Source organism: Tamandua tetradactyla, chromosome 9 (genome assembly GCF_023851605.1).
Source record: "Tamandua tetradactyla isolate mTamTet1 chromosome 9, mTamTet1.pri, whole genome shotgun sequence".
NCBI classification, from domain to species: domain Eukaryota; kingdom Metazoa; phylum Chordata; class Mammalia; order Pilosa; family Myrmecophagidae; genus Tamandua; species Tamandua tetradactyla.
Window position 1 is genome coordinate 46,980,924 of NC_135335.1, and position 9,204 is coordinate 46,990,127.

Consider the following 9,204-nt stretch of genomic DNA (forward strand, 5'->3'; position numbering starts at 1 on the left):
CACTCTTTGTGCTTCATTTTCCCTTTTGTATCATATGCAGACAAAACCTATCTTGCTTAAGACACAAGAGTATTATTGAATCACATCCTGACTACAATTTTGCTTCAGCCTTTGCTGAATAATAAAAATAATGAATAATAAGAAGCAGAATAATAAACTCCTGATTTTCTTACCTCAGCAAAATGGACTCACACATCTCTCGAACCTTCCACTAAGAACTCACCTGTTAAAAAACAAAACAAAACAAAACAGAAAAAACAAAAAGAAAAATATAAAAGAACTCACCTGCTTCATCTGCCATAACTAGTTTACAGACCCAGTCACCATAGGCTGAGGCACAGCTTTTGCAGGCCCTGTCTCTATCTTTCCTGGAAAGAAGCTGAAACTCCTGAGAAATGCCCATGTGCAGGGAAACCTCACAATATACAGAGTTCAAAACCAATATTGTTGTGAAGAATCTGGTGTCTTGTATTAGGAAAGAAAATGCCAATTTCTGAGCTCTAAAGAACATATGTTTAGGACACACAAGGAGACTAAGAAGATCTTCTGTGAAGAGCACAAAAACTTGTTGTGTTTGCTCTGCTCTAAGTTTCATGAGCATGAGACTCACCAACATGCTTCCATGGAATGGGCTGCTGAGAATTACTGGGTAAGTGATACCTCTGAGAGGACTTTGAAAAGTGGGAATACAATTGCTAAGACATAAGGAATTTGAAGATCATGATGGGTGATTTACCCACTCTTTATAGAATATTTAGTACCTCTCAGGTACTCTTATAGGCCCAAATATAAAGTTATGATTAAATACACACATACACCTGCCTTCATGGACCTTATGTTCAAAGGTCCATGGTGGTTAATGAACGGTATGAACTGGATTATGCACTATAATACTAGGACAACTGTAAGCCCCTCATTTCCAGAAAGAGTCACTGGGGAGCAAAACCACAGTGCAAAGAGGTGTTTTTTGTTTTTTTTTTTTAAAATATTGGGAACATGATCACAAATACTGGACAAAGAAGAAAGATAAGAATATGTTGGTGGGGATAAGACTGGCATCAATAGACCAAAAATCTATGGCAAGATGCTTATCTGAAGACTAGCTGTATCATATGAATTCCTTACAGAACAGTCTGTAACACAAAGAACTATGTTACATTTTGTCATTCTAAGGTATGAAGCTTCCAAGACATGAGAGTTATGGAAGGTAAACAGGGAAATATGATCCTTATACTGTTCTATAGTTTATCTGACATCATTTGCCTTCCTCTGTCAGGGATTGAAATCTATAATATTTGCTTCGCAAGTCTCAAATTCATAGTTCTTTTACAGGAGAAGCTCTAAAAGCAGATAAAATATCTGTGGGAAGAGACCCAGGAAAATCAGCAAAATCTAAAAGAAGAAAACCGAATTACTGATATGTGAGTGCTGAGTATGAGAGTCAGTTTCCTTCAGAACCAGTTTGAGGGAGACGTGCTTGACATGCACACCTGAGCTTAAGTCACCATGTTCCATGAGATTCTGTGAGTGGGTGAACAATAAGAAAATGTCCATTTTTCCAAAGTAAGATAACATGCTTCTTGGTTAGGGTTTCTATGCCTGAGAATATCAGCAACAAGTAAAAGTGCCATTGGAACGATGCATTAGAAGAACTACCATATAGGCACATAGAGGGATTTAGGGAAGTCCAGTCATCATTGTTAGGGAGGTCACAAATTTCTCAGTTTCAAAATCAATTGAGTTCTGAAAGAATAGTAGGTATTAAAAATCCCTGAATAGTTCAGACAGAGATTTCTGTATGAGCTGAATTCTAGAAATTCAAAAGCTAAAAATGGGGAGCTGCAGCTAATTCACAATAATTAGTTCAATGTTCCCATGCAGGATAAAGGAGGTGAGAGCAGCAATGAGAAGTTGCCTGTAGTGATGAAAAGTGAAAGTGTGTTAGCTAGAGATTAATATCTGTTCAAGTAGATAAAAAATAGAGCATTTTAAAAAGCTTAGGAAAGGAGGCAAAGGCAGGGATTAGAAGGTGGAAGAGTAAATCCATATTGAGAGGGGATAGGCAATGGGATGGGATAAATGCCCTAAAAGGGCTGGGAAATATGAGAACCTGTGGCCTTAGATAGGAGGAGTCAAGCCCATTCATAGCCACAGAGAGGTAGAAAAGGGCTATAAAGACAGAAATTATCTTTAGGGCCTAACAGGGATTTTAGGGATTTTAGAAAGACCTTGCCTGATGGTTTCTAATCCTGAGAGTAAAAAGCCACATTTCTTCTAAGATTGAATCATCAGGTTGTGGAGTATGAAAGTTTAAAATGAGAGACTAATTAATGGACAAAGAGGTCATAATATTGTATGGAATAATTTTACTATCTCTAATTTGTAAATTTTCTATTTACGAAGCTTTCTCATAGTTTTTCAAATATGAGAAACATAAAACATTTAACTTTGAAAAGTTCTTTTCCAGAAATGTTAGGAACTAAGTAATGGATGAAATTTGTTTGAGGAAAGGATGGATTTGGGTTTTCAGGTAGTGTAAAATAATGAAAAAAGGAAACAGAAGAACATGCTGTTTCTGAGAAATGGGAGGATCTGAATTTATGGTGTTTGTGGCTGAATGGTAGAAATCATAATTCAAATAGAAATAGACGAGAATTAAGTGGAGAATTTTAAAGTCACCTTGGGGATATGATCTAGGAAGTCCATGTCCGTTCCGAATTATGTGTGTCTATGGAGAATGATTATTAAAGCTGTGTATGAGAATTCACATCCAGATCTCCATGAGGAATAAAAACAACATTTAGACAAACTGACACAGGCTGGTAAAAATATTTTATGACAACTAAAAAAAAAAATGAAACCACAATAACTCAAAAGAGGAAAGAACTAAAAGAAATGTATGAAAAAACTGATGATAATGTGCCAAAACCAGCAGTGGAGAGACTCCAGGTAAAAACTAGGATATACCTGGGATACATTTATACTAGTTGGAATATCATCATTGACCTCCATTAATTATTTGTTACCAAATACATATTGTTCATGTACAAATACATATTTATTCATATGGAGGTTAATTCCTTATTGGGAAAGACAGATATGAACTGCAACTCCTCTCCTAACCATGAGCAACAGAGCTTTATGGAATTGTGAGAGTGGATTCCACAGAGAACATTCTCTTCTAAAATTCTCATTATCTATCAGGATAATGGACATTCACTTTATCTCTCCAGTTGGACAATGTTCTAGTTTGCTAGTGGTCAGAATGCAATATACTAGAAATGGAATGGTTTTTAAAAAGGGGAATTTAATAGTTGCAAGTTACAGTTCTAAGGCCATGACAATGTCCAAAGTAAGTCTACAGAAATGTCCAATCTAAGGCATCCAGGGGAGGATACCTGGATTTAAGAAGGCTGATGAATTCAGGGTTTCTCTCTCAGATAGAGAGGCACATGGTAAACATGGTCAGATTTCTCTCTCCTCAGGAAAGGCATGTGGCAAACAAGGCATTGTAGCTTCTTCTCCAGGTCTATTGTTTCATGAAGCTCCCCCAGGGGCATTCTCATTCATCTCCAAAGGTCATTGGCTGGTGGACTCTGTGGTTCTCTTGGCCTCTTGGTCTCTTGGCCTTGTGGCTCTGCCCAGCTCTGCTGTGGCTTTCTCATCATTTTCAAAAGGCATTCTCTCTAAAAACACCTCCCCTTTTACAGGATCCCAGGAAGCTAATCAAGACCTACCTGGGATAGGTGGAGACATGTCTCTACCTAATTAAGTTTAACACCCACACTTGATTGCATCACATCTCCATAGAGATAATCTAATCAAAATTCACAACATAATGTGCTAAATAGGGATTAGAAGAAATGACTGTCTTTACAAAATGGGATTAGGATTAAAACACAGTTTAGCTAGAGTACATAAATCCTTTAAAACCAGCACAGACCATAAAGAAAAACGTGAGAAAAATTAACATTAAATCCTCTGTAGAAGTCCTAGACTTGAATTACTGATAACTGGGGCACCTTACCCCCAGGGACAAGCTCTGGGAAAACCATTTAGCAGGCAGTGATGCTTGGTTGCCATGGTTACTAGCCAGGGCCTTCTCTCCTTTCAGTCGCCCTTGGGATTCAGAACTTTATCGAGATTTTCACCGTCAAGGTGTTGGCACAGGTATAATCTTTTATTGAGGAGGATACATAATTTACAAAAGGATACAAAATTTTTAAAAATTGTGGAAGTTGATATTTCTTAATGCAAAGAACTAGACGACAGAATAGAACTCTCATCTGACAAACTGTTTTTTTCTTAGTAGGATTTTACACATATACTGATGAGGTAAGTTTGCCCTCTGGTACAAACTAATGTACAATGTGGGCTTTGAAGATATCTAGCTGTTTCTAACAAATCAAAGGCATAATTCATTGTATTATATTAAATTGATTGTCTATGGATATGCTTATATTTCACTGAGTATGATTCCCTATCTCCCTTTATTAGAAGTTAGCATTGTTTTTATCAAACTTGTGTCTCAGGGATTTATTTGTTGAAGGAATCAAAGCACAAATTTACAGAAGACAGCCACCTATGATTTCAGATTTGAAAATAAAAAACACATTGAGGTACAAGTACAGGCTTTACCCAGGCAGGAAGAAAGTCATGTGCCTTTGAGAAGCAACCAGTGTAAGTAGGCAGAAAGGTTGATCAGGGAAGATTCCCTAACAAGGTTATATCTTACTCTGTGATTGTGGAGGTATAGTATTATATCACAAAAGGGGCTGAAGAACATTTTCAGTTCAATGCAAAAGAAAATGTCTTTTCTTATATATTATGATGGAGCCTCTGGCACCATAGAGATTAACTGAATCTTCCCCCTGCAGGAGTGAGTCAGCACAGCTGCACATGCCCCAGCCTGTGGGCTCAGAGCTCATTGCAGGGCCCATCACTGGACTGATAGACAGGTTCAGCCACTACCAAGGTGAGTGACAACCCATCAGTGAGACCACGTAATGTTTAAATAGTGGTTTCCAATAGGCAATCTTTCCCTCTTCATTAACCTTTCATTTAGCAGAGGAGAGCAGCCTGTGAAGAGGCATTTACAATCCTTTTTGCACTGTGATACTACGGAAAACACTAAATGAGAGATGGAGGCAGGAGAAATGTGGTTTAGGACTGTAAATATGTATTTTGACATGAATTTGTTATAATATGCAACTTAATTGATATAATTAGAAAAAACTTGGGAGCAAAAATAAAGTGTCTGCATGCAGAAAACAAGAATTTTGGAACAAAGAGGCATTTTGCTACTGGATGAGGCTGTTAGTCCAGGGTAGGCTCAAACCTGGAGGATGAACTTCAGGGAGAGAAGATTAGGCCTGAGATGAAATAGCACAGTGGGCAGAAAATTCTGAGTAGGAAACCTCTTCTAAGAAGATGTGTTCAGATTTCCTTAAGTACAAATTTGCTTGCTTTACTGGAGTGTCATAAAATCTCTGGCAATGCCATCTAATTTGTTTTATCTGAAAGGAGACAATGCCCAGTTACATGCTGAGGGCTTTCCACTGAAGCCCAGGTCTCCAGGCTGTTATGTATCATGAAATCTGACCAGCCAGAAGCTGGGAACATACATCCCCTTTATAATTCTGATTTTTTTTAATGGAAAGTTTTCCACTGCACTTTGGTATTTGTTTCTTCTGTGCATACACGAGGAGCCCTTAATATGGTATTGTCCAGGTAGAAATGCCCTTGAAGTCTTGGCCTGTTTTTTTTCAAGTAAGATTCATGGCAGACTCCTCACTGCATAGGGATTTTTAAATTGATCATAACTAGAACATTCTTTTCTTTCTACAGTGAACATATTCTTCAATAATGAAACAAAAAAACACAATTATCATGCTCTTTGATGATATGAGAAGTTGGAGGTGGAGGCATGACTTTCAAGACACAACTTTTGAATCTAAAAACTTGGTTTTGCTGCATTGGGGACCAAGGCCTTCACCTCTGGTAAATATTAGTGGGAGCTGAAAGTGGATGACTCTTGGGACTGGACTCTCGGAGTCTGTAGTGATTCACAAATAAGGAAGAATGGCACACTGGTTGACTCTGAGGACATATTTCTTGGTTCCAGTTCATGCAGCATCTATATCATCTGGCCCTTGTCAGATATGCAAATTCTCAGGTCAACCCCTGAAACTCAATCAAACTTGAATGTTTGGACCTGAAATCTGTGGTTTAACAATCCTTCCAGTTTAATCTTATGAATACTAAAGGTTGAAAAGCCCTGCATTAGGCTGATTACAGTATCCAAAAGCACAGTAAATTCCTTACTCCTGGGAATGTAAATTTAGCTCAACAATTTGATTTAATAGTGTTGATTGATTATTTCTTAATGATAGGAAAATATAGTGGAGGAGAACAAGATTTTAAAATGATGGGGATCAGAAAAGAAGTAAGAGGTTTGGATAATAGACTATTTTCATAGAAGATACCCACAGTTATTTATTTTTGGCATAATTCTTTACTTTTTTTTTGTATGCTCTATGGCTGGGATCACCTTTCATTTTTCTTCCACGTGAGTATCCCATTATTGCATCACCATTTTGCTGAATTTTTTTTTGAGGGGCAAATAGCTCATGGGCATCATTCTTCATTAAAATAGAGAGAAGTCTTTCTTCAAATTGTAAAATGTAGGAAACAGACAAAAGCAAACTAATATTGCAATGTAGGTAGAATAAAATTTAATTTGTTTTCATGAACATTATCTGCATAAGATGATATTTGCAGGTATGTTAATTGTATATATTTGCAGGTTTGTTATTTTGTATGTATTTCTATCCTTGGGAATACCATCATATGATGAAAATATTCCACATTATTGCTCATGCATGTAAATTTTTTCCTTAATATGGATGTCAACAATGTTACTGTATTGTGCCTTACGGGTCAAAATATCAAATATTTGTTCCCAGATATTAGCAGTAGATGAGTCTGAGGACATTGCAACAAACTGAGGGCATCAGTCCAGAAATGCAGAAAAAGACCACAGAAAGTCCTGATATATGACTAGACAGGAGAGCTTTGCAAATGGATGTAAAATGATTAGACTAGTACTATGCTGATATATTTATATCATTACCCACAAAATCAATTTCAGATGCATTAAACATATAATAATTTTAAATCCTGAAATTAATCTCTATTCTACCAGTGATGGAATGGTTAAGTGAAATTGAATGATATTCCTCAGAATACATAAGTAGTATACTTAATATATGTAAACTGTAGCTGCATAGTAACAGTTTGGATACATCTCAGAAACACAGTTTTAATATTTTAAAAGACCAAAAGAATATTCATAATATGATATTTGTATAAATTTCAAAACCTGTAATAATACACAAATACATTATTGAGGGTTACAAGCACAAAATGTAAACTACAGGTAAGCAGAAGGATGAACCAACCCCTTCAGGATAGTTGTTCTGCTGACCTGGGGGAGAATGTGAGACAGGAGGGCATACACTGGGTTAGAGTTAATGACTATTTTATCTTTTAAATGAGAAAGAAACACAGGTGTTTATGAACTTTTTCTATGTTATAGGCATTCTGTAAGTATTTTCTATTAACTATTGAATAAAAATCAGGAACAGTGTTATAAATATTAAATTTTTGTGTGTGCTGCCTTAGTTCCATCTTCCTTTGGCTAAGCCACTTGCTTCAATGTTAACCTTTGTTCTAGTTAATAAGCAACTTTCCAGCCCTGGGGTGATAAACTCTCTCAGAGCCCAAACCCACATCTGTAACCACCACCAATAATACCCACATACCTCAACCAAAATCCAAAGTTGATCTCATAGGATAAGCTAACTATCCCCACTTCCCTCAGACTTACTGTTCCTTTCCCTCTTTCACATTTGTTTTAAACCACCTAATTCCTGATCCCATAGGGAATACACCAACCTCCACACCTGGCCCACATTAAGAGTCCCTTTGGGTCTGCCTGTGGTCTCACCACCTGCTGGCTGGGACACCTGAGCTAATCAGGCTTCCCGTTGACCCTTCAGGCACCCCTCTTTCTCTGGGTCCAGTGAGTTAAAGAAGTACCCCTCCTCAAGCTTTATGGTCTCAGTTTCCCATTGTGTCATACCTGCCCTCCACTTGGACCCAAATTCAAAATCATGCTTATACACAATGCACAACAACTGTAATTAACTAAAACCATAATAAGGAAAACAAAACCATAGTTGTGGCAAGGCATTTAAGCCTGTCCTTGACCCTAGGGTCAAACCAAAGAAGATAAAGAGGATAATAATTCCTCAACACACAACATCCATGTAGGGTAGTTATTCATCTTTTAATGTCAGTCCCCAATTTGCCTGCTAATGTTAAATTTCAGAGCTCACATACAGCTGCTTGTGGTGTTCTTAACTTCATTTTAATTCTTCCTGCTGCTGGAATAAGTCAGGACAGAACTGTTAAATTTGGAACAACACTTGAAACCCTTCAATAAAGGAAGGCCTTAAGACAGCTTTATTTTACTCCAATGTAATAATCATCTGAAAATCTATGTGCAGATTACTTTTTATACCCCTACAAGAATGAGTTTAACCCTTAGCGTATCAGAGTATAACCTATCAAATAGTCTGATTGAATGGAAAGAAGATGGGTTGAAGGGTAGAGAGCAGGGAGAGAAGAGGGAGAGAAAGAGATAGGGGTAGAGAAAGATTTTAGAATTTGACTACTCTGCAAATTTCAAAGACCTATATAAGTCTGGAGGGTTTTTAAAAAATATTTTATTTACAATCATTCTTTATCCAAACTCTGTATATTTGCATTGGCCTCTATGGGTGTCTTTCTAGACCCATTTATTCTCCAACTTCTAGGTAGCTTAGAAGGCATGCAAAAAGATCATATATCCTTTACAATGAAATAAAAGACAGTATTTTATTTTAAACACTAGACAGAGAAATGCATATATTTGACATTATCACCACCTTATAAAATAATACAATGAATGTCTCTCATGAAGGTAAAGTGAAGTTAAAGAAACCACAAGTATACAGTTCTGGGACTGTGAAAATGTCCAAATCAAGGCACCCCACTCTTGGTACCAAAATCTGTTCTAGTTTGCTAGATCCCAGTAAGCAAATCAAGACACTAGAAAATTTAATCATGAGGATCTGATAAGGCATTCTCAGTGGATTGCTC

The 9,204-nt window shown here is 37.0% G+C and overlaps 1 pseudogene; it reads left to right on the forward strand.

Annotated features, from left to right (window-relative positions):
• The first annotated feature begins 130 nt into the window (after positions 1–130).
• LOC143645680 (tripartite motif-containing protein 43-like) lies at positions 131–6,218 on the forward strand (annotated as a pseudogene).
• Positions 6,219–9,204: the final 2,986 nt, after the last annotated feature.